Source organism: Enhydra lutris, unplaced genomic scaffold, assembly GCF_002288905.1.
Source record: "Enhydra lutris kenyoni isolate GAN:26980312 unplaced genomic scaffold, ASM228890v2 scaffoldscaffold6, whole genome shotgun sequence".
NCBI classification, from domain to species: Eukaryota; Metazoa; Chordata; class Mammalia; order Carnivora; family Mustelidae; genus Enhydra; species Enhydra lutris.
The window spans coordinates 43,731,604-43,755,528 of record NW_019154090.1 but is presented as its reverse complement, the minus strand read 5'-3'; the positions used below and the strand labels follow the sequence as shown (position 1 = coordinate 43,755,528).

The 23,925-nt window shown below is 47.0% G+C and overlaps 1 protein-coding gene across 1 annotated transcript in view; it reads right to left on the bottom strand.

Moving 5' to 3' along the window:
* The window catches only part of LOC111141642 (solute carrier family 24 member 3), a 486,337-nt gene that overhangs the window by 430,229 nt on the left and 32,183 nt on the right, over positions 1-23,925 (bottom strand). The window lies entirely within an intron of this gene.

Below are 23,925 nucleotides of genomic sequence, written 5' to 3'. Positions count from 1 at the left end.
CAGGTAGCTCAGATACTCAAGGGTGAGCAAGCTTAGGTACGTATCTACCTATTCCTGGTCTGCCATTGGTTGAAGGCTATTTCCAGGGGGCATGAATTCCCTGGCACCTTGAACTTGGTACATGGGAGTCCAAGGTGGGCTCTAGTGCCCAGGCAAAGGCCTTAGACAATGAAATGCAGATGCTAAGACTTAAACAGTACCAGTGAGCACTGAAGAGGCAAGAATGAAGGGATATGGGCAGGGCACCGATTGCATTTCCCAGCCTGCATAAGATCCAAAGGCAGAGGTGTCCTCCAGATCAACAGACTGGCCACTCTGCTGTTCTCACAATCGGGGTCAGAGAAAAGTGCTTTTTGGTACTACAATCCGAATGCTTAGGGAGACTCCAAAGATTTGCAGAGAAGCAAGTGTCCCTTCCAATGACTTCCAAAGTTCTTTCTCAGGCCAAGTTTCCATGGTTCTGTAATTCTGAAAGAAAAGCTGATACCAATTAAGAGATGTAAAAATAAAGCCAGCTATTGTAGCAGAAAATTAGAGGATTTTTTTTTTTTACATAATGATTCAATATCTTCAGGCATTAGAGACTATTAAGGCAGCACCTCTGGATTCCAAAACCTACAAATTTTTATCTCAACAAAAATATAGTTGACCACTAACCACTGAACTACTAATGCGGAGACCAGAGTCTGAGAAAATCAGAGTGATGACAGCAAGTACTGCATTCACTTCCTTCCCTGCTGAGAACCAAGTATAACACTATTATACCCCATTCCATTTGTTCTCACAAAATCCTGGTGAGGTAGGCAGGGGCAGTTGGTGCTGGGTCAACCTACCTCTGAAGTAAAAAAGTCAGGGTAGAAGAGATTTGCCTAAAATCAGAGCCAATCCATAGCCAGCCACCCCAACTACCATTTAATAGCTATTATGGCTTCAATTTACTGAGTGTCTATTATGTGCGAAGAACTTTCCATTCCATCCATGTTTCATTTTACAGCAGTCTTATTTTGAACCATTAGCCCCATTTGCAAATAAGCAAACCAAAGTGTGAAGAAGTTCAAAGACTCACCCAAGGTCACACGGCAAGCAATGAGGGGCAGAATGGGGATCCGAACCCAGGCCTGGTGACCCAAGGGCCACATTCATGGTAGATCCCTGGGGACGATGCAGTCCATCTGGCTGCATTATTCAGGTACAGTGAGGCAGATCAGCAATGCAGCCTGAACCTTTTAATAGATTAGGGGTGAACACAGGCTCCCTAAACCTACTTCCAGGAAGTTCGTTTCCTCGGAAACCATCAGGAACAGTGGTGAGGCATACGCCACATGAAGCCGTCACAAACAGAAAAGAAAATGGTTCCAAAAACCCCAGTGAATGCATGGCACTCCACTTAGTGTGGCCTCCTCACAGACTAAGATGGTCCCATGGGTCATGACTTGGAGGGCTCTTTGGGGGCGGGAGGTCGAGGGGGGGCCGTGGGGAAGGCAGAGGGGACTGGAAGAGGCACCCACTTGGGTTTCTCCCCGCTCTCCCTTCATGCATCTCCGGCATCCTTGGACTTCTCTGCCCCAGCAGACGCCGATCCACAGAGCTGCACTTGAGCAATGTCAACAAAAACATTTGGCGCCTGTCCACCGCATTCTTGGCTCCTCATCTGCCAGGCCCTGGAAGTCGCATGTTGACCTAATTAGTCCGGAGGGAGGGGGTGCATGAGGAGGGAGGCAGGAGGCTCCCAGGTCCTGTGTCACCGGTGGAGGCAGCGTGGATGACTGCAGGCTCTGAGAAGGAGGGACGGGGTGGGCCATGGGGAGCGTGCGGGGTGCCTGCTGAAAGGGGAAGACATTCTCAAGCCGAGACTCAAGCCACATGCACTGAGGAAGGGAATAAGTAGAGGCTGGATGCCAAGTTTCCATTACAGAGCTGTGTGCTCACCCTCTCCTGCTCTTACCACCCCCTTCAGCCTTTCTCTCTCTCTCTCTCTCACTTGCTCGCTTGCTCTCTCTCTTCCCCTCACCCCTTTTTACTCCCTGGGACTGAGGGTTAGAGAACCCAAAGTTTTCTGACACCAAGAATGGATTTCTTTGGGTACCCCAGATCTCAGCCTTCTGAAAATGAACACGCTTTCTCCTGCATGTATACTTGTCTCACAGGGTTTCCGTCCTTCCCAAATACTGGCCCTAGGCCCCTCAGGGAGGCAGGGCTGTCCACTCTCTGAGTAGGTGACTCCCACAGACACACAGCCAGGCACAGACAGGCAGGCGTGCTGCTGCACCACGACTGGCAACACCACGACAGGCCTGCGTGCCCCTTGCGGTACGCACCACACCACCCCATGATCTCCCGCAGCGTTTCCACCGCCTCACTGCTGCTGCTGGGGTTAAGCGGCCAGGCTGGGACTCAAGCCCAGATCTGTCTCCAAAACCCAGGTATGTGTGTCCCACCTCATCCCAGAGCTCCAGGAGCCCGGGGGACATGGCCTCGAGGGCTCACTTTGAGAGGCCATGCTAACTCTCCCCTCCCTGAAGACTAGAATCCTGCATTTCTTCTTGAACACTGGATAGAGAGAGCCACCACTCTGAAATGCTCCAAAGATCAGGACAACAGCCCCCCATTTGCAGATGAGGAAACCGAGTCCAGAATGCCTCACGCAACACTGAAGGAATAATGTCCCGAAAACCGAGATGGAGCCAACGGCCGCAGTGACTGGCTCTGGCTCTCTAGGCTGGCTCAGCGCTCCTTACCGTGGCTATAAATACCCCACCCCGTGGTTTACACAGCTGTCTCCACTCTCTGCGCCCCAGGTCTTCACCCTGGGGTTGGAGGTCAGGTTTGTATAGGCCCACAGCCAGCAGACCGCCTTCTGCAGACTTGGTGAGCAGGGGCGAGGTCTGCCGGCCCCCAGCGGCACCCTCCACATGGCCCCCTTCCTGACCCCACTCTTACAGTCTCTCCAGGGTGAGCCCAGTGGTTCTCACTCTCCCGGGGTGAAGAAGGAGCAATGGGGGCGCCAGCTTCCTGCACGTGGATTTTCACATGGAATTTCCAGCTGAAAGAAGAGAGTGTGTCTCTCTGCACTGTTCTTGGTCCTTGGAAAGGAACACAAACCGTGGAGAGGCTGCGAGCTCTCCAAAACCACCAGGAGAGGAAAAAGCCAGAGGCTGAGCGGGCTGCGTGCTGGTTCTTCTCCATTGCCTCAACGCTTCCAGAAAGACAGAGAAGGGTAGATCCAGAGGCCTCGGTGTGGTGGAAAGGCCACACACTCTGTTTAAACTTCTCTCTCTAGCTGCTTCTACACACCGTGGGGTGTGCTGGCAGGGCGGAGGGGAGACCCTGAGAACCCAGCGTACTGGGACAAGTTCTCCTCTTGTATGTACTCTAGCCACATAAGGCATTCACAAGCTGCAGCTTTCACACTGAATTCAAACCTCCCAGCACCAGAGCACAACACCTCTCCTCAAGGAAAACCCTGTGGAAAAGTCTTTCTGTCCCTCCACTGAGCCTCCCTTTCACTCAGAGAAGGAATAACCATGCCCCAGAAGCAGGCACTGCTGCTGATGCCCTGTTTTCTGGAGGTCTCCTACAGAATGTTCTGTTAGCTACAGCATGGGCACCTCCTGGGGGCTGGATGGAAATGCAGGTCTCCAGCCATGGGAGACCCCAAAGCCTCATGGAGCACACTGGAGCCTGAGTTGCTGCTCCCACAGCCCAAAGGGCAGTCCTCCAGGCATCACACACACAGGGAGGCTGCAGGGCAAAGGGAACCAGTCCCTGCCTGCCACTGCTGGAAAGCCAGGGCATCCTATGCAGAAAGAGAGGGCAGGGAGCACACAGCAGCCTACTAAGGTTTCAGGCCTTGCTGTGGTGTTCAGTCATGTCCTGCATCGGAAAGACAGTCCCACTAGCAGTCTCCAAGCAAACCAACCCATAGGAGGGGCAAAAGAAGGCCCAGCTATCTCTCTACTCCCCCCTCACCACCCCCCTGCAAAGTCCCCCACCCCTGCTGTGCCTTCCCTTCCCTCCTCACACCAAGCCCAGCTCACTTACTCACCCCAGGCCCACAGAGGCTGGCAGAGCTCCTGCAAGAATGGCCTTGGGGACAAGGGCCTGCCCAAGGCACCCACCCAAAGGCATGAGTCAGGAGTCCAAACCATCCCCAGATACACACTGTGCCATGGCCAAACAAAGGAGGCCCAGTTGTGAGACTCTGAGTCCCTCACTGCTGCCAAAGGGAAGCCCTTCCTCCAGGCAGCCCTCCTTGACCTTCCAGGACCTCTCTCACCACAAGCTCCCAGAAAAAGATCTACTCCTCCTTCAGATCACATATCACAGACAGAATCATAACCTGTCCTTATTGCTCCTCCCTACCCTCCAACCCATATGTAAGCTCCAGGAATACCCAGCCTGCTTGGTTTTCCTCCTCCCTGTGTCTTTCTGGCCTGGAACTCAGGCAATGCCAGAGAGCCACAGTGTCAGTGTTTCATCAAGCCACCATCTGGGCGGGACTGGGAGGAATCCATGAATCCCCAGGAAAGATACCCAGGGGATTCTGTATCACCCCTCAGGGGTCATGCCCCTTGACTGGGGTGGGGGTGGGGCGGAATGATGTTTCAATGACAAGCCGAGAATTTTAGTGGCAAACCAGAACCAGAAATTCAGGATTACCAGATTCCTGGACAAAACCGTTCCCATTACAGACTTGCTCCTCAAAGTGGTCCTGGGACCAGCTGTGTGAGCATAGCCTGGGACCTTGCTAGAAATGCAGAATTCAGGGCGCACCTCACACTTCCACTGCATGGGACGCGCTGTGTTTCAACAGCTGACTCGTGTGTACTATTTTACTCCTAACTTGTTCACAGACGTCATGGAACATTTGCAGTTCCCAGTACAGTTCCCAGCTTGATCTCTCCACCTCTGAAGTTGGAAATGCAGGAACCCCTAAACATCCTCAGAGACCTGAAAGGCACCTCACTGAGCACCACATGAGCCATGGCCAAAGATGGCGCTTTGGCCCCCATGGAGCTGTGTGGGCTCCCTGAGACATTTCCCGCCATGTCTGTCTCCTCAGATCCGTCCTCAGTGTCCACTGAAAGGCTTAAAAGATCTGGCCCCAGCAGCCTGGTTTCAGAGCTTTCTCTTTCAAACCTGCCCCGTCTTCTTTCATTGCCCTACTAAATAAAGCAAGTGGGTCTGTTCCAAGGACCCCAGGGCTCGTGGTCATAAGAATTCACCATGTTGGCCATTTGGTGACTTGGGACTCTATGCCAGTTCTGCTACTAGCTCCAGGCTATTGGAGAAGCTAAGTCACTTTATCTCGGTTGCTGCTTCTGAAAAGTGAAAAGGCTTGAGTGATCCGACCTCTAAGTTTCCTTGAGCTTGGATTATTTTATATCCGGGGTAGAGTCATCTGACCAAAGGTTAACAGGGTCCCATGGCACCTCCATCCCCAACCTTGAGAGTCATGCACTCCAAGAGGATGGGCTGTATGACTCACTGAAGGGTGGGAAGAAAATATGGGAACCTCCACATTTGTATCAAAACTTCCCTGGCCTTCATCCTCACCATGTCCATGCAGTGCACTCCCAAACACAGAGCTCTTTTTCCTCTCTGCATAAATATCTTTCATCCTACCATGAACACAGAGCCTCCCAATGGTTTCTATGAACAAAACTAATAAAGCCATGAGAGTACCAGGAAATTGTATGGGGATTGAAATGGCTTTGAGGGATAAGGCGTTCAGGACAGGCTACAAGGGATGAAGGCTGGCCACTGACGGTAGAGAGGGACTCTGAACCCTGCCCCCCAAATACCCTGTCAGCCTGGGCCAGACAATGGCTAGAGGTTGACCCAGTGAAACAAACAAAAGCTTCAAATGTTGCTGTGACACTAGAATGATGCTTTAGGTGGCAGTGCAATGCCCACCATGTTGGGAGGTGTCCTGGGTAGGGCTCTCCAAATGTTAAGTCTGCAATAAAGACTTAGGTACAAGTAGTTTCCCCTGAAGGGGATCCCAAGTAGGAGGAGGAAGGAAGAGTGGAAAGCAAGATAGGGAAATGGACACTAGATACATAAGGACACAAAATGGAGGTTGCTTCTGCCAGCAACTAGGGCATAAACCCACTAGAAGTTCAGAGATGCATCCAGGATGCCTACCTGAAGGAAGAGGGCTGTAGTTCCCATGGCCCACTAGCTAAGAGTTGCCCTGGGAGCATGAAACCCCACAAATTCTGTGCAGCACTTCTGAGTGGGCCAAGCTAGTTCCCACCTACTGGGAAAGACCTTGGGCCATGCTTGAGGGCCACGGCAACAAGAGTCTGAACTCACCCCAAACTACCCACTGCAGCTGCAACTAGAACAGGAGGAAGGCTGAGGGGACATCAAATGATGTCAGCTACCAAAGGTAACCTTGGCCTCACCTTGGAAAGAATGCCTCTTGAAGAAAGTGGGATGATGTGATTGGTCCAGAGACACAGACATGTAGATTTTCCAATAATGTTTTCCTTTCCTTCTCTCCTCTCACCAGGGAACTTGACGCCAGAACTAAAATATTCTCTTGATGCCTCACAATGAGAAGGACAGGACCAAAGAGAGGTCGGCTGGTGTGGTTTTCATTTAAGCACAAAGCCACTTGGTTCTTCTCACTTTTTCCTATTCATAGGCCCACTGCTTGCCCCTTTCCAAGTTGGAAACTGAAGCCAGCCATCAGAGAGAAACAAGGTTGAGTGGAAAGAAAGATAGGATCCATTCATCCCCTCTCGGGTTTCAGTCCCAAGTCAGAGATCCAGCATCAGGAAAGGGAAGACGGGGAGAAAACATATGAATGGCCAGACTAGGACAGGCTGACGCATGCAGAACCTTCCAGGCTACCACCTGCTACCTGGTTTGCTTCTCACCTTCCAGCCAGAGAGCAACACCTCCCTTTGCCCTGATCTCCAGTGAAGCCAGCCAAGTGTACTTCTATGGATTTGGGGTTGGCCTAAAGAATCAGGCTCTGTTTATTTTCTAGAGTCCTGACAAATGCAGACTGCCAATAACTTCCCACTGAAAACACTTGCTGAAAACGACAATCAAGGTTCAGTATTTAAGACCTGCCACGTGGTTCCTCATCACACTTGGTGTGGTTTACTCCACGCATGCCATCCGCGCCCTTCCTTCCAGCCCAGGTGCTCTCCCAACGTGAGGCCCTGCCACTTCAAATGCCGAGAGAGACCATGTCCATCACAGCCACCACCAGCCAAGGTCAGGAAGCCCTTTGACAGCGTGCCAGAAAGAAAAAAGCAAAGGCCTCTGCCAGTGTTTCTCAAAGTGAAGGAAGTAGGAAACAAGAGACTGGAGGTGGACAAAAGGACACACGTAGGCACACGGGCTGGGGGGCAGTGATGGAGTGAGGGACTCTGGGAGCCGAGGAGCATGCCCATCACTCTAGAATCACGTCTGAGTGGCTCCATGGCAGAAGGATGAGTGGGCAGTGGAGGGGCAGAGGGGTCACAGACACAGTGGGTGGGGTTAGCAAATGCCCATCATGGTCGATATCATGGACACTGCGGTCCTTCTCTCCAGATCTCTTCCACTCTTCCCCCACTGGGTAGCAGTAGCCAGTTATGGAGAAGGGTGGCCTGACCCCACCTCATCCCCAGGGATGGGCTCACAACCAAAATGTTTGGTTCAGGAGCGGCAAGTGGTCCTGCTCAGGTTAGTGAGACACAAAGGGGAGGTTTTTGCCGGCAGCATCTGGGAAGGAGGGCCTCTCACTCTCCAGGCAGAGCTGCTCATGTCCCTTTTCCTGTCTCCTTCTGGGTGAAGAGGCGATTCCTAGAACCTCATGAGCCATGTTGCCACCAGGAGAAGAGCGGGTCTTGGAACGAAGCTCATATAAGGAAGGGAAGAAAAGGGAGAGTGGGGAAAAAGTGGCTCCCTAAGGACATCACTGGTCCACTGATAAGCCTACCTGCAGATATGCCCTCCAAAACAATCCCCCAATATGTTAGGCACTCTGAATTTTTTTATTTCCGACAGCATGGAGTGCCATGACCGATGTATCAGACTAAGCCTTTTGTTAAGAAAATAAGGAGTACTCCCATGAGAAGTATCACACTCTGGTCCAAACCACAGCTGGGCAACTCTCTAACTGACGTGACCATACCACCGCACGGACTTCTTCCTGGACACTTCCTTACACCCACGAACTGGGCCACCAATGAGCCTACCTAGACACAAAGCTTCCTCCTAAGAGCAGTGAGAGCTCATTGCAAAGTCCCTCCCCCACTCGGGGGGTCAAACCATCATGAAGTAAGTGGGGCACCTGGTGCACTCCCACTTCTTCCCTCGTCGCCCATCAAGACAGCCCCACGGTCAGCGATATGGCCTCCCAGCCCCAAACAGAAGCAGACAGGAGGCTAGTAAGGATGAGGAGTCCCTAGAATACACTGCCACCTCTCCGAGAGGATGCCCTGTCTCGGAAGAGTTCCACGAAGCCATGAAAGGCGCATCTAATTTCCGAGCAGCCCACAGCCCGTGATGAGCCTCGGGAGGGGCTGGAGGCTCACAGAGAGCCTTGCCCGCCATCTCCGGCTTGCAGGGCCACCCTGACTTGGTGCTTAATTAGGAACATGCTGCCTCTGTGACTAGAGTTGATCCCATCCCCTCCGATGACAAGCGTGAGCTGTCGCTGCTGCCAGAGGAGAAGCAGGAAGTCACGGAGTGAGGACAGTACGTCCCTCTGTGACAGAGATGGTCGCCCTACGGGAGGGCAGAGCTCCAATAATCGTGTCCTGTACAGCGATGATGCCCCAGGCCTTCTCCACAGGGCCGCAGGGGACAGTGCTCTCCGTCCCTTCAATCTTTTATGAGAAGCAATAAACCAGAAAATTCTCATCCACAGAGGCGAACAGAACAGCGCTTTCCACAGAGGCTTACAGAGGATGCTCAGAGTGTGAACTGAGACATTTCTGTCTCTCAGGCTCTTTTTATCTTTGGTTCAGTTTTACTTAACTCCACAGAAACGACTTCCCTTGTTACTACTACTGTTTATTTAAATAGAGTACAGCTGTACCTTCAGCAGCATAATAGGTGGACCCTCTGTGAGCACCACGTAGCTGGACCCATACAAAGGTATACATGTATCTGTGTTCATCCTAGGGGCGACCCTGCACCTGCCTACCTCATGCCAGGCATCATTTGGGGGCATTTTTGTAGTGTCTCAATACCTCAGGTCATTTTACAACAGCTCTGTGAAATGGGTGCTGTTATCCCCGCTTCCCAGATGAGAAACCGACAGCTCAGAATCTAGGCCATTGATCTGCCAAAGGTCCCAAGCTCTATGTCCAGTCCCTGCCTGGGACAGGACTGCAGGGAACACTTTGTCCAAGGTCAGCACGAGAACTGTCCTGGCAGAATGAAGGTGATCCCCTTAGGGACACAGGCTTCTTAGCAGCAGAGCATGGCCTGGCGCTCCCATCTGCCAGCTCCCGCTCTGGGAACCCTTTCTTTCCCTTGATCTGCCCTAAACTCAGAACACCTGGATTCTTGCCTCAGTTTCACTAAGAGGCCTTTTGCACTACATTCCCATCCATGTTTCCATCTGAGACAGGGCAGAGATAGGACTGTTTTGTTTTAAGGAACACATTAATGGGAGAATCATGAAGAGATTTCACCAGGGCTAAAAAAAAAAAAAAAAAAAAAAAAAAAAAAAAGTTAACAGAGGAGTCTAGGTGGTGAGTATCTGAGTGTTCCTTCCATGTTGCTCAATGGTTGAATATTTCCACATAAAATGTTGGAGGGGAAATAATGTTAAAGAAGGTACCAGAGGAGCAAGGATATCAGTACCATCTCCCTTACAGTATCTGGGAGTGGGAAAAAGAAAAATAATAGCAATGTGGCCAAGACCAGTATGGATGACGAACCCATCCAGACGGGGCAGGGTGCTGGCCACTGGGTGATCCCAACACCTTGGCTGGTTCCAAAATAGGATGGGATGCTGCTGCCCAGCACTGCTTGGCCTCCAAACAGTGCCCCCCTGCCTAAAAGGCCTCAGAGACCTCATGGTCACCACCAGACTGGCGTGGCAACGACACAACAGCCAAGTGCTCCACAAATGCCCGTCACAGAGAAGAGAATGTTCGGCGGTGTCCGGTGGGTGGAAGCCCTGCATTCTAGAACCAACAGTCGTGAACCCCAGAGCCTGTGCTCTTGAGACATCCGGGCATTGGAGGCAGGACATCCCATTGCCTCCCTGCCTGGCCGGCTGCACACCTGTTTCCTTCCCTCTGCGGGAGCCACAGCCTGAGGTATCTTCTCAGAGGGCTGGGGGGGCCTTCCCTCAGCAGCGAAGCCACATCAGCAGAGTGTCCTCTCTTGGAAGATCCAGAGGAAGATTATCTTTGAGCAGCTCCATTTCCAATCCCTCCTCTGGATATCACTGTTACAAGAAAACGTACCTGACTCTAATTTAATCATGACATTGGCAATCTATCGCTGCACTAATATTAAAATGGAAATCTGGTGCCATGGCATACTCCTTTGGTGCACTTATTACCAGGACGAGATAGGGTCTCGACATGATTTGCCTGGTGTCCTGGAAACTCTGTGGATTTCCACAGGCAGTGCCCTTGGTCGAGTTTTCTGTCCCGTGTGCTTTATCCCCCTGTACAAGCTCTGTGTCTGCTTATTCTTCTCTGGGGATCTCTGGAAAGCTCATACTGAGTGGAAAAGCTATGGGAAAGGGTTTGCTCTTCTATCCTCCTCATCATTACTCTTTCTATGACTATGTCTCTGTGACCGCAGCTATTTCAAAAGAAGCCCAGGAACTAAAGAAGTTTGCTTCTGCCTTACTCCCTGGAGAAATGGCAAAACGGGTTTTTACAGAAAGCCCTTGCTTCAGCATGCCCTTACCCAAATGCTGGAATGGGCAAGAGCTCGTGGTGCACAAAGAAGCTCGTCCAGAGATGTGGGATGACAGGGGTGGGGGCAGGGAGCAGGTGGGACAGGGCTACAAAGCCTCCAGCAGCTGGGCCTCCCCAAGACGATGAACACTTTCCCTGACTGTTTAAATGAAAAGAGATCGAAAGAGAGGTAATGGAGTTTAGGGATAACACTCCAGAGACCTACGCAGGAGTAGGTGCTGAAGAATACAGAAGCTGACCAGGGCTCAGAGACTGTCAGCCTTCCAGGGGTTGGCTGAAGCAAAAGGGAAAGACCTACTCACAGAGGAAATACAGTCACCCAAGGGCTTTTTTTAATGCACGTTGATACTCCTCTATTCTTGCCAGAGTCTGGTATCTCCACAAAGCTCTATTACTTGGGAGTCTGCACTTCCTACAGCACCCAGCGAAAGGCAGCAGAGTGGTCTCTGTTGGGCCCAGCAGGATCCAGCAGCCAGAGGAAGCCCTCAGGTAGTTAAGGGGCAGTGTGCATGGAGTAAAACAAAAAGGTCCAGGTGAAGCCTATAGGCTCATGATTGAGTAAGTGATGGCCCATTAAGGCAATGGACAACTGGCATCTGGTGAATAACAGCTACTGGGGGGACGACCGCAAAAAGACACTTCTGGAGATCATCTTCAACCCTCCTTGTAGATGAGCCTGGGGGCCAAGGTTTGTGTTTTGACACTGAGACTTTGGGGGAAAGAAAGACACTCCCATGGTCTCTTTCTGGGCCATAAGGATGTTAGGAAGCCAGGCACTGGCTCCCGTGAAGCCACATTGCCAACCAGGGATTTACTGCCTGTTCCTCTGGACAGCGATGGTCCCAGAGTCAACTTTCAAAGAAGAGGATCGACTGAGGAAACCCTTGTTCAGGCTTAGACTGCAAATTTTTTAAAACAGCCCTGTCCACTGTTGCAGATGGCTCTAGTGGCTCATGGGGACAGGAGAAAGTGACGGTCTCAGTACTCAGCTCACCTTATGTGACTCTGTGCCTCCTTCCAGGATTTCTCTCCAAAAACCTATTTTTGCAAATGGTTTTAAAAAAAGACCCAAATGAACCTTTTTTCAAGTTGGGTTTTAGCCATGGTACCAAGATGAGTCATCAGAAGTCCAAACCTGGGGATCATTTTGTGGAAGAATATAATTTTGGAGCCAGGAAGGTCCTTCGAGAATGTGCAGTGCAGTGCGGTCCAACAGAAATATACTGTGAGCCACGTAGGCAATTTTGCATTTTCTCTCAGACATGTTAAAAAAGTACAATGCAACTGGTGACATTAATTTTAATGTCTTTCACTTAACCTGATACATCAAAAATATTATCATTTCACCAGGTAAGAAATGCAAAAAAGATTTTACCACCTTTTTTTGAGACATACCTTACCTGCCATAAAATTCACCCATGTAAAATGTACAATTAAATGGTTTCTGGTACGTTCACAGAGTTGTGCAACCATCATCGTGATGTAATTTTAGAATATTTTCAGCACCCCGAAAAGACATCCTTCACCTATCAGTGGTCACTCTCCGTTACCCCCGTGGCCTAACCCGAGGCAATCGTCATGTATGTTCTGTCTCTGTAGATCTGCCTATTCTGGATGTTTCATATAAACGGAATGATACAGTATGTGGTCTTCGGTGACTGGCTTCCTTGAGTTCACATAAATGTGCTCAAGGCTCCTCCATGGCATAGCATGTCTCTTCAGGCCTTCCTCGCTTTTAGTTGCTGAATAATATTCCATTGTGTGGATAAAAATTATTAGTGAACTATCTTACGTTCTTTTTTCTGTACTAAGCCTTCAGCATCCACTGTGTATTTTATGCACACATCAGCATATCTCAGTCAGGCATTCTGCTCGATGAGCCCAGTGTTAGTGCAGATCTGGGCTCTGTTTTCTTTGGGGGTGGGGACTGTGGCTGGGTGCCCAGCCGTTGTCCCACTGGGCCTGCACCCAGGCTGAAAAAAGAACGATGGCCAGCCAGGTTTGGAGTGTTGCTGAGAGAGAAGAATGTCTGGCCTGCTGGGTTTTCTTCCCTGTCCTCCCTATGTGGTCCAAAGGGCTGGTGAGGAGGAAGCATGGTGCCTTTGGATGGGCCTGGGAACATGTGGATTCAGGATGTCTAGAGCTCAAACCCAGCTTCTCCCAAAAGAAAGCACCTCTCCACCCTCCTGACGAGCTGACTCCTGAAAGCAAAGCTGGTGAAAGGCAACCAAGGTTAAACTGACAGGTCGCTATGAAGAAGCCACTCCACTTCCCCAAAACCCCTTGACATCCCCTACTTTATGGGTGCTCAGGAAAGGAAATGGAGACATGTCTGAGAAGATGTCTTCTGGATTCATGAGAGTCAATGAACGTCCATCCCTTATAAATAAGTTGCCCTAAGGATCCCCACCCAGGGAGTCAAAGGCATCTATTACTTACTGGCAAGGGCAGGTGCATCTTTCTTCTGCATGTGCTACAGGTATAGTAACAAAAATAATAATAGCAACCACTTCTTGCACCAGAGGGTCTTCTAAGTGGTTCACATACAGCAGCTCTAATTCTCACAACCACGTAGGGGTGATATCAACATCATCACTGTTATTAGTACTATTATTATTTGCATCCAAAGATGAATAGAGGATGGCACAAAGAGTTTAATTAACTTACTCAAGGTCACAGAGCTAAGAAGAAGGACAGCAGTCATCTGAACCCAGGCAGTCTGGCTCTGGAAGGCTCTGCCCTCAAGGAGCCTGGGACATCTAAGGAGTCCAGGGCACTCCCAATGGAGCCTCCTCCTCCTGGACGGACCCCCTGGGACTTCCCAGCCCATGCAGTACCACCTCTGAGTTTGTGCCTTTTGGCTCCAGAGAACATCTGTAGGCACCCTTGCCTGGATTTCCCATGCTAGGGGGATGAGTCAGGAATGATGAAAAAACAAACAAACAAACAAACAAAATCTTCTTTTTCTTATGAGCTATTATTACTTGTCATCACAGTTATTGTATGAGCCACAAAGGTCTAGACTTATTAAACTGGGAGGCAAGCTGCTGAGTTTGTTGCTAAGGAATGACAGACCACAACACTTGGATTCACTGCTTTTGTCCTCAAAACCGTGCCCACCCTACCCCACCCCACCACCGGCTTCCTGTAATCCCTGTCCAACAAGAGAGCGAGCGGCCCATTGAGCATGGAAAGGCAGCTTCCCCACCAGGGAGCTCTCTTCCCCCTGCACTGAAGCTGAAGTCAGGATCCCATGATCTGTTTGGGAACTCCTGGGCTACCAGGGGTGGCCACACAAAGGCATCCGGACTCTGGTTCCAGTTGGAAATTGGGGGGTATACCAGGCTCCCAGGTACGGCCACCCTATGGAATGAGCACCCTGTGATGGCAGAGGCCAGAGTTTCAGTCCAGCTGGAGAGCAGCACAGATGCATTGAGTTTAGCTCAGACACCATTATAAAATTTCCCTCATGTCACAGAGAAAGCCCAATTTCCAGCTTCTCTTGAAAAACTGGAATACCTGGCAGAATGGGCCTGAGTTCCTGCCATGTGGACACCTAGTAAGCATCTATTCCCCTTTTGGACAAGGAAGGCTCCCTGATCTGTACTGCAATCCCCACCCTCCCTACCGTTTTTCAGCAGGCCTTCTGGCAGACACGGAGCAGGCACCCCAGACATGGCCACGAGCAGAGGCCGGTGAAGCCCCTGGCTTGTCAAGCAGCACATTCTTACCCATCATCCACATCCATACCACACCTAGAGCAGCGGTCAGCCTGCACCCCTCCTTGTCTGTGACACCTTCCTCTCTGCCCCCAAGCCCCGTTTCTTTGCCCTCCCACTTCCAGGCTGCTCTTGCTCACATTTAATTCTGAAATGTCAGATCCTATCTTTTTCTCACATGTGAATGCTTCGTTTCTCCCTCCACTCCAGAAGCTCTTTGAGGAAAGGAACATTTCATACACTTCTCTTGGCTCCTTTTGCTGCCAGACTGGGGTGGGCCCATGGTAGGTACCTGACAAGGGTGATGTGGGGTGAGGAGGAGAGCCTGGAAAGACAAAGGGCGGAGAGGCGCCACTCCACACAGCTTCCCAGAAGACTGTGAAGGATGTATAGACCTGGCTCCTACAAGGAAAGATGCTGGTGATTCAAAATGCACAACCATGAAACAATCAGAGAAGTGAATGCCAGACTCCACTGCTTAAGGATCTGGGAAGTCCGGAGGATTCCAACTTGACTGCTCAGAAGAGCTCAGACCCCGGGGGCAACAGTGGGGCTGGGCCAGGGTGACGCTTGGCAAGGGATTCATTAGTATGTGCCATATATTCATCATCAGACCCTGAGGTCTGAAATAATTTCATACCTCTGCCATAGTGGAAACGCCTTAAAAATGACAAACTCCAAACACCAACATTGGCAGGTCATTTACGCTTAACATTTTGGGTCACCGACTGAGATTTTCAGATCATGATCTGGGCCCTGGGACCTTCAGATGGACCCCCAGGGGATGTGAAGATTCAGGTCTGTCCCTTGTCTCCACCCATTCCTATAGGAAAAGGCCACGGACCGCCAGACAAATGTCAGGGTGCCTTCTGTAAATGATACCATTCTGTCCACTGCCTGGGGGCATATTAGGACCAGCACTATTGCCTAATCCCGTGGGAAGACCAAGCATCCAGGAATTGCTCCAGATGTTTCCACATGACCTTGCTTCACTCCAAGAGGCAAAGCACCCATTGCATAATTCTATAAATCTAAATGCACATCAGCTCCTACCATGAGATTATGAAATCGAGTACCATCTCTTCATGGATCTTGTCAGAATTTAACTTGGAGCTACCAACATGTTAGCTCTGGGTGTACGGTGACCCTTCCCCCATATTGGAGGGTCTACTGGAGAATCCAAAGAAGTTCATCCTGGGAGCTCCATTGGGGAAAAAATTGTCCAACAGGAAATGTGGAATTGTTCTCTGCCTGGTTCACATAATCGAGTGAGACAAAGCCACACGCAAAAAAAAAAAAAAAAAAAAAAAAAAAAAGGTACCAAGTCAACTCGAGGGAAACTGTAAAGGGGTTCTTGGAAATGTACCCTCCATTTTCCTTTTAGGCTGGTTCTTCTTAAGCTAAAATAAGAGAGTGAGAAGGGGGAAAGAATACTTTTCACATATCCGCCTATTGGAAAAGATGAAACCAAACCACCCTGTCAGCTAGCCGATTTCAGCAGATGACAGCAATGATTAAAATCAGCTGTCCGGGTTAATTAGCGCCTATTACCGCAAATACATCGTTACCCTGTCACCACCATGGCTGCTGCTTCTTACTCCAAGCTTTGGGAGCAGAGATTTTTGCTACCTGTGACTTTGAGGGTCTCCCAAAGCTAAGGGTCTCGTTGGCACTAAGGTCACCTGAGGTCCCCCTGCCTTAAATCTGCCCCTTCCACTACTGAAAGACAGTTTGGCTCCATTTCAAAGCTAGTTACTTTGGCCCCAACTCTCTCTGGTCTTCAATTCATGGTTGTCTGGGATAACATTCGCTCTGGCTGACGCGGCCCACTGTGTCAAGAGGAACAATGCTTGCCGGAGATGGTTGTAAAAGATAACAAGGAATTTATTAGCAGCCACTCACAGCATTCTGCGTTGTCTTTGATGCAATCAACCACCACCATAAATTTCAAGTCCACATGGCTGGGCTGCAACCCCTAAGAATGTAGCCTGGCCACAGAGACAAGCCATTTGGGGTCCATCCACCCCATGACATTAGGTGTTCAGAATATAAAGAATCTAGGAGACTCTCTAAAGGGAGAGGAGTGGGATCAGCTTAACTCTCATCCCAGCATGTGGGAAAATCACCCAACAGATGTCAGCTGGAGGAGACACTGGAGAAGCCCCCACTCCAGGCCCTGATGGTCCCCATGTGATCATCCTTGGTACGGGGTCCGCTCAGAGCTTCTCCATCACACTGCACCTGCCAGCTTCTCAGCCCGAGGATTATTCCCAGCACCAAAGGGGGCTTATTGGCACAGAGGCAACTGAGAGATGTAGAAGATTTCATCCTGGAGGAGAGAGGAGTGTGTGCGAGCAGCTGTCTACCAGCAGGGGACTGGAATATGCCGGATAAATACCCCAGCTTCCTGCCTCTGAGGCAAGTTCCACATAGCCTCCCAGGGATCTAGGGTGGACCCCAGATGCCCACAGCAGTATTCTGCTGAAGAAGGCACCTTGTCTTGGCCCCTCCCCCATTTGGTCTCACTTTCCTCATGTACTCACTTGGAAGGAGTCCTGAATCCTTGTGCCCAAGTCCTTGGTGTGAGGGTCTGGAAAACCCAAACCAAGACAGGATTTAAATTCATAATTGTTTTTCTTCCTGTCTGTGCCTATCCCACAGGGAACATCTCAGCTCTCTCTTAGAATCCCAAATATAGAAACAGTGAGCATGGGGAAAATGCTAGAAGGAGGGATGGTGGGGGGACACCTCTGGCCTTCAGTCGTGAGTAGCAGAACCGGCCTGGAAGCCATCCACCAGCAGCTGCATGAGTACCTCCCTAAGTCCAGACATCCTTAAACACTGAAAGGGTGAGAAGCATTTTCCATTCCGCATCATTCAGCATCTTTATGGGCTGCAGCATAGAATAAGGCAAGGAGAATAAATAGGTTATCCATTGGTGATGTCTGTAATGGGATCAGGATAGGTCAGCAGTTTTCAGTATGCCAGACATTTACAATCATTTCTATATAGAAAACTAAAAGCACTCTGGAATCAGACAAACTCAAAATTCAAAATTCAACCCTAACACTTAACAGATGTTAAGTCTTGGGCATCTTAATTTTCCTGCTGAGACCTCAGGTCCCTCAACTGTATAAATGCAGATAAACGGTTCCTATCCTATAAGGCCATTATAAGGATTAAGTATGATGATATGGAAAAGCTCCTGACACAGTCTGAGCTAAGTGTTTGGTTCCCATCACCGCTAGGAGCCAGAAAGCTCTTTTATTAAAAAAAAGAAGAAGAAGAAGAAGAAGAAGAAGGAAAAAAAAAAGAGTGCTTTGGATTTCTTAAGCAAATACATCATTTGCCAAAACTATTTAATGTATTTAATGGCAATGAATCTCAAAAGAATTTTTTTAAAAAATTTTAAAGCTCTAAGATCATGAACCTTTCCCTCTGGCCACACCTCTCTTTCGGTTGAAGCAGTTTTTCAGTGGAATTTAATGCTCCAGGCAGAGACATTTGACTCTAAATAAACCCTAAGATGCTCTTTAGAGTATCGTAGCCATAATCCCCAGGTGAATTAAAAACACTGAAGAAAGAAGATGCTGAGAAATGAGACTGGCTTTGATGAGACATGCTTTGAATAATTAACCAACTATGCAAGTTTAGACCATGTCCATTAGTTGATTGTTGTATTTAGAAAAGGGACTGTCCCATCTGATGTGCCAAGATGCAGATCATATTCCAATCTCAGGAACCTGAGGCTCTGATGGCATGTATTTTAAAGTGACTTCAAGACAGTAAAAACTTGTGCAAGGAAGAAGTCACTTTGTGAAAATGGTATAAGTGGTGGTTTGGAAAATATGCTGGAAAGTCAGCTGCCAAAAACCAAAAATGAGAGCAATTTAAGGCACTTTCAGTTGCCAGCAAACATGCCAGAGCCTAGCACGGTGCCCAGCACAGACGGATATGGAGGACATAGCTGTCGAACGACTTAATGAACACTGAACCCTGCAGAGTTCCCCCTGTATACTTGGCATACCCTCAAGGTAACATCTGGGAACTACAAATAGGAAAGGTGGTCTTTCAGATCAGACAAGGGATAAGAGACAAAAGTGGAGGGGCTGGTTTGTGTCTGTCCCGAGAAATAACTTCGGAGCACGCCAAGAATGAGAGTTCTAATTTTGCACAGTTATGAGAAGTGCTAATTTCAGGTGCCACAAGTTGAGTTGAATAAGAGCAGTGCCCCAAAAACACAGCTCAAATTTCTGTAAACTGTGAAGAACTGCTCAAAGTACAAACTTCACCGCTAGCTCCCCTTGCCCATGACCACCATGTAAATATCATACACACCACGATCAGTGACCAACACGTCAATATTTCCAAAACCTGTCATGGCGGGTCACTGCATTGCTGACTCAGTCTGCCAAGAGACTGCACGTCATGTGGTTGTGTTGCCCCTTGTCTCCCCATAATAAACCCATGTGACATTCTGTAAGATGAACAACTGAAAGAAGGAACTGGCTAACAAGATGAAAATGCGGCAAAGAAATGAGAAGTGGTAGCGCCAGAAGGTAAAGGTGGCCAGGGCTTAGATGACAGTGTAGAAGGAAGGGCTGACTACGAAGTCGCTCAGCACTATTGTCCAGAGACTCGAGATGTGCAGCCAGAGGAGCTCAGTGCAAACTTAGCAGCATGAATGAAGAAAGCGGTGGTGACCAAAGAATGGTGATGTCTCTAAGGAAGTGATGCACGTTGAAGGAGCCCCTGGAGATAGCTGGTGATGGCGAAAGTTCAGGAAATAAAATGTTGTCCCTCTTAATCCCCCTCATCTATTTTCTAGTTCTAAAATATGTAAGTGAAGGAGATGAAAAGTACCACGTGGGAAGGTCAGTTAACACTGTAATGATGTTGTACGGGGACAGATGGTGACGACACTCATCATGGCAAGCACTGAGTGATGGTACTGATGTGTCTGATCATGATGCCATGCATGTGAAACTAATGTGACATTGTGTGTCAACTTTACTTCAATTTAAAAATAAAAGATAAAGGGGTGCCTGGGTGGCTCAGTCAGTTAAGTGTCTGACTCTTGATTTTGGCTCAGGTCCTGATCTTGGGGCTGTGAGATCAAGCCTCTCATCGGACTTCACACTGGGCATGGAGCCTGCTTAAGAGTCTCTCTCTCCCTCTCTCTCTTTCCCCTCTCTATAGGAAGGAAAGAGGGGAGGAAGGAAGGAAGATAGGAAGGAAGGAAGAAGAAAAAATGTCAGAAGCTGACCCAAACTCAGAAAGCAGTAAGACAACTAACCACAGTCTGGAAAAGATTCTCAGTCTATATCCTAAGCACTAATTAAGCTGCTCTTGATAAGTTGTTTTTACAAAAATAAATAAATAAATAAAGCACTTTAATTATTTCTAAATATTTCTAAAAACAAATTAAGTGTACTTAAATATTTTAAATTTAAAAAATTTTAATGATGCTACCAAAAAATTTCAAAGTTTACAAAACCATCATAATTTTTCTGATTAAGATTGCTCTGCACAGTTCCTGTATGCATGGTAATTTTTACCATTCTGTACAGCCACAGCAGGATTAAAAGAATGTGAGGCACACAGAATTTTCTCTAAAATCAGAAGCCCATGAAAAAGACAAATAGCGGGGCGCCTGGGTGGCTCAGTGGGTTAAAGCCTCTGCCTTCAGCTCAGGTCACGATCCCAGGGTCCTGGGATCGAGCCCCTACATCAGGCTCTCTGCTGAGCAGGGAGCCCGCTTCTCCCCTCTCTCTGCCTGTCTCTCTGCCTACCTGTGATCTCTGTCAAATAAATAAATAAAATCTTAAAAAAAAAAAAAAAAAAGGACAAATAGCAAAGCTTTTCCTAGAGGTTGGTCTTGATCCCTGGGGCTCCAATAAATTGGCAAGGTGCCAGCAATGTGGTCCATTTTCTCCAACTCCTTTTTTGTTCTATTTCTGGAACTGTGCTGTGCTCTGGAACAAAGATGGACTGACAAACAACAAACAAAATCATCCAGTGTAGATACAGATCTGTGCCATTTATCAAATACTTCGTTGGGGAATGGGTTTCTCCACTGAACATTCTCAACTACTCAAGGTACATGAGGCACTTATCACCCTTATTTACAAAGATGATGACTGAGCCTCAGAGAAAGTGAAGCCCTCATCCCAAACCACACCATTAGGAAGGAGAAACCTAGAACCATGCTCAACTGCAGAAAGAAAATGTCAACAAACGCAAGCCGTATATGTACCAAATTATCTAGTATTCACATGAAGAAAATTTTTAAAAATGAAGTTAATTTTAATAATTCATTTTAATTAACCTTATATAGCAAAAGTATTACTGTTACAACACATAATCAATATAAAATAATGAATGAGACATTCACATCCCTTTGAACTAACTCTTCACAATCTGGCAGGTGCTTTACACTCAGAGCCCATCTCAATTCCACAGTCAAGTGCTTGACTAGTTGCCACCATGTGGGATGGGGCTGGGACCTGCCTTCTGCCCCCAGGAATGAAAATTTCAGTATTCTCATCTATATTCTCATCCATAAAATTATTACCTCGGTAATTATACCCCTCCCTGCAAAGAACGTACTGAGAGACTTGCAGATCTGTGTCAAGAGCTGAAGACAGTTCAGAAATTGGATTTAATTTTTTGGGTTTTTTTTGGTGTTGTTTTTTTTTTTTGTCAGAAAACCATTAAGCCAAGCAACTGAGAAACTCTGGGAAGGATGGGTAGGAGGTTGGGCATACTGATGTACAAGGAATGGTTTCTGTACCTGAACTAGAAGATTGCCTGATCACGGTTGGCCCCAGAGAGAGAGATGGTACCTGAGTAAGGTCATCAATGGTGTTCCTTTCTAAGCAGAATATTATTCTATTTATAAATGACCAATGTACAGATATGGAACAAGCTTTTTTCTATTGATGCTATATCCAGCAATCTGGAAGAATTTTCTCATTAATTCTAGCAATCTATAATAATCTCTTTGGTTTCTCTAATTAGAAAATCACAATCTTTGTAAGTAAATATACTTTCTTGCATTGGACTACCTCTACTACTTTCAATCTGTTTTTTTACTTATTACAATTAGCTACAAAACCAGATAAGACATTGATCACAAAAGCATTCTTCCTTATTCCTGATTTTTTAAAAAAGGCTTCCAGTGTTTCTTAACTAAAGAACACAAATTTTATTGTTGGATTTTGATACTCTTTAACTGCCTATTAGTTCTGGTTTGCAAAGTTCAAGAGAGAAACGGAAAGAGAGGTAGATAGTAGGTGTGAGGTTTTTAGTATTTTGCTGCATCTGTTGAGATGATCACTTTATTTTAGCCTTTTAAAATATATTCATAAGGAAAATTACATTAATGCCTCTAACCAGATGAATAAACATTTTACATTAATAAAACAATATCAAAATTTTTATTTTAATATAACAATTCTCTTCAGGTTTTCAATTTCTTCTTCAGTTATGCTAAATCTTTCTTGAAGAATGTCAATTTCATCTGCATTTCCTACTACACTTAGAGTTACTCTTTTTCATATCTGCCATAGCTGTATCCATGTCCTCCGTCTCATGCCTACTACTATTCACTTGTGCCGGCCAGACTTGTCAATGAGTCTGTGTATTTTATTGCTTTTTATAAAGAACCAAAGTTCGGTTTTGGTTATTCTACTTATTATAACTCGGCTTCCTATTTCATTCATTCTACTCTTATTTTTTATTATTTCTTTCCTTCTGATTTGAGCATATTTCCTCTTCTTTCCTCCTACCTCTTAAACTGAACAGTTAACACATCTAATTTTAATATTCCTATATTCTGACATAATATAATAAAATACAATGTATTATGACATAAGGTAACATACTGTATATTTAACAAGGTTATAAGTGTCTGTCTGTGGTCAAAGAATTTAATCTGCGTTATACCAATCCTATGGCATTTTTTGAGGCTTGTATTATGGCCTGGTACAAGGTGAATTTTTATGTATGTTCCATTTTATACATGTTGAAAACAGTATGCATTACATATTGTTGAGAGCACTAGTCTATTCATGTCCATCAGATCAAAACTTTTTTCAAATCCTCTGTATCCTTCATGATTCTTTTTATAATTGATCTGTGAGTTACTCAGAAAATTGTATTATCTCCCCATATGATTATAAATTTGTTCTTGTCAGTTTCTTCTTAAAAAACCAAGTTTTACTTTATGCTATTTTGAGACTATATTATTAAGTGCTTAGAAGTTTAGAATTATTCTATCTTCCCAGTTAACTATATCACTTACCATTAAATACTATCTCTTTATCCCAAGTCATAATTTCTGCCTTTAAGTATACTTTATTGGATAATAATATCCAACCTTATCCAACCCAGTGGTGTCTTTTAGGTTGTAGTTGCCTTCAATATTTTCCCATCTTTTTTATTTCAATGATCTGTGCCTGTATGCTGTGGATGTGTCCTCTAGGGAAAACACATAAAGATGAAATTTTTTGAACCCAATCTAGCAATCTGTCATGAACTTGGTCTTGTTGTTCATATATTTGAATTTATTTCTACCATCTCATTTGGTTATCTTTTTTCTTCTTCTCTCCTTCTGTCTGTTCTTTTCTCTCTTTTTCAGACTGATAGGGTTTTACACACCAATTTTCTCCTCTACTGGTTAGGAAATCATATACCCTATTCATAGTATTTTGGTAATTCCCCATAACTTTCAACATACACATTTAACTTAATAAAATTAAGTTGTAATTAACACATCACTCTCTTCTGCAAAAGTACAGAAAGTTAAAAAATGCTTTACTGGTTACCTGCCCAAGCTGATCGTGTAGTTAACACAGTCATCATTGCTTTATACAATCTAAAATACATTCCAATTTCATATGTATGTGAACAAACATTGAATATATGCATGTGTGTGTATCCATATATGGATACACGTGTAGATAGATTCATATATATGAAAGAATAAAATCATATGAAAATCTTCCAGGTTCAATTCTACTTACAATATCAGAGAAAACTGTGAGGCTTTTTTTTTTCTTTTCAGCGTACTTCATTGTTTTTGCACCACACCCAGTGCTCCATGCAATCCGTGCCCTCTCTAATACCCATCACCTGGTTCCCCCAACCTCCCACCCCCCGCCCCTTCCAAACCCTCAGATTGTTTTTCAGAGTCCATAGTCTCTCATGGTTCACCTCCCCTTCCAATTTCCCTCAACTCCCTTCTCCTCTCCATCTCCCCTTGTCCTCCATGATCTTCTAGGAATTTCAGGGTGGCTACCAGCGCAGGG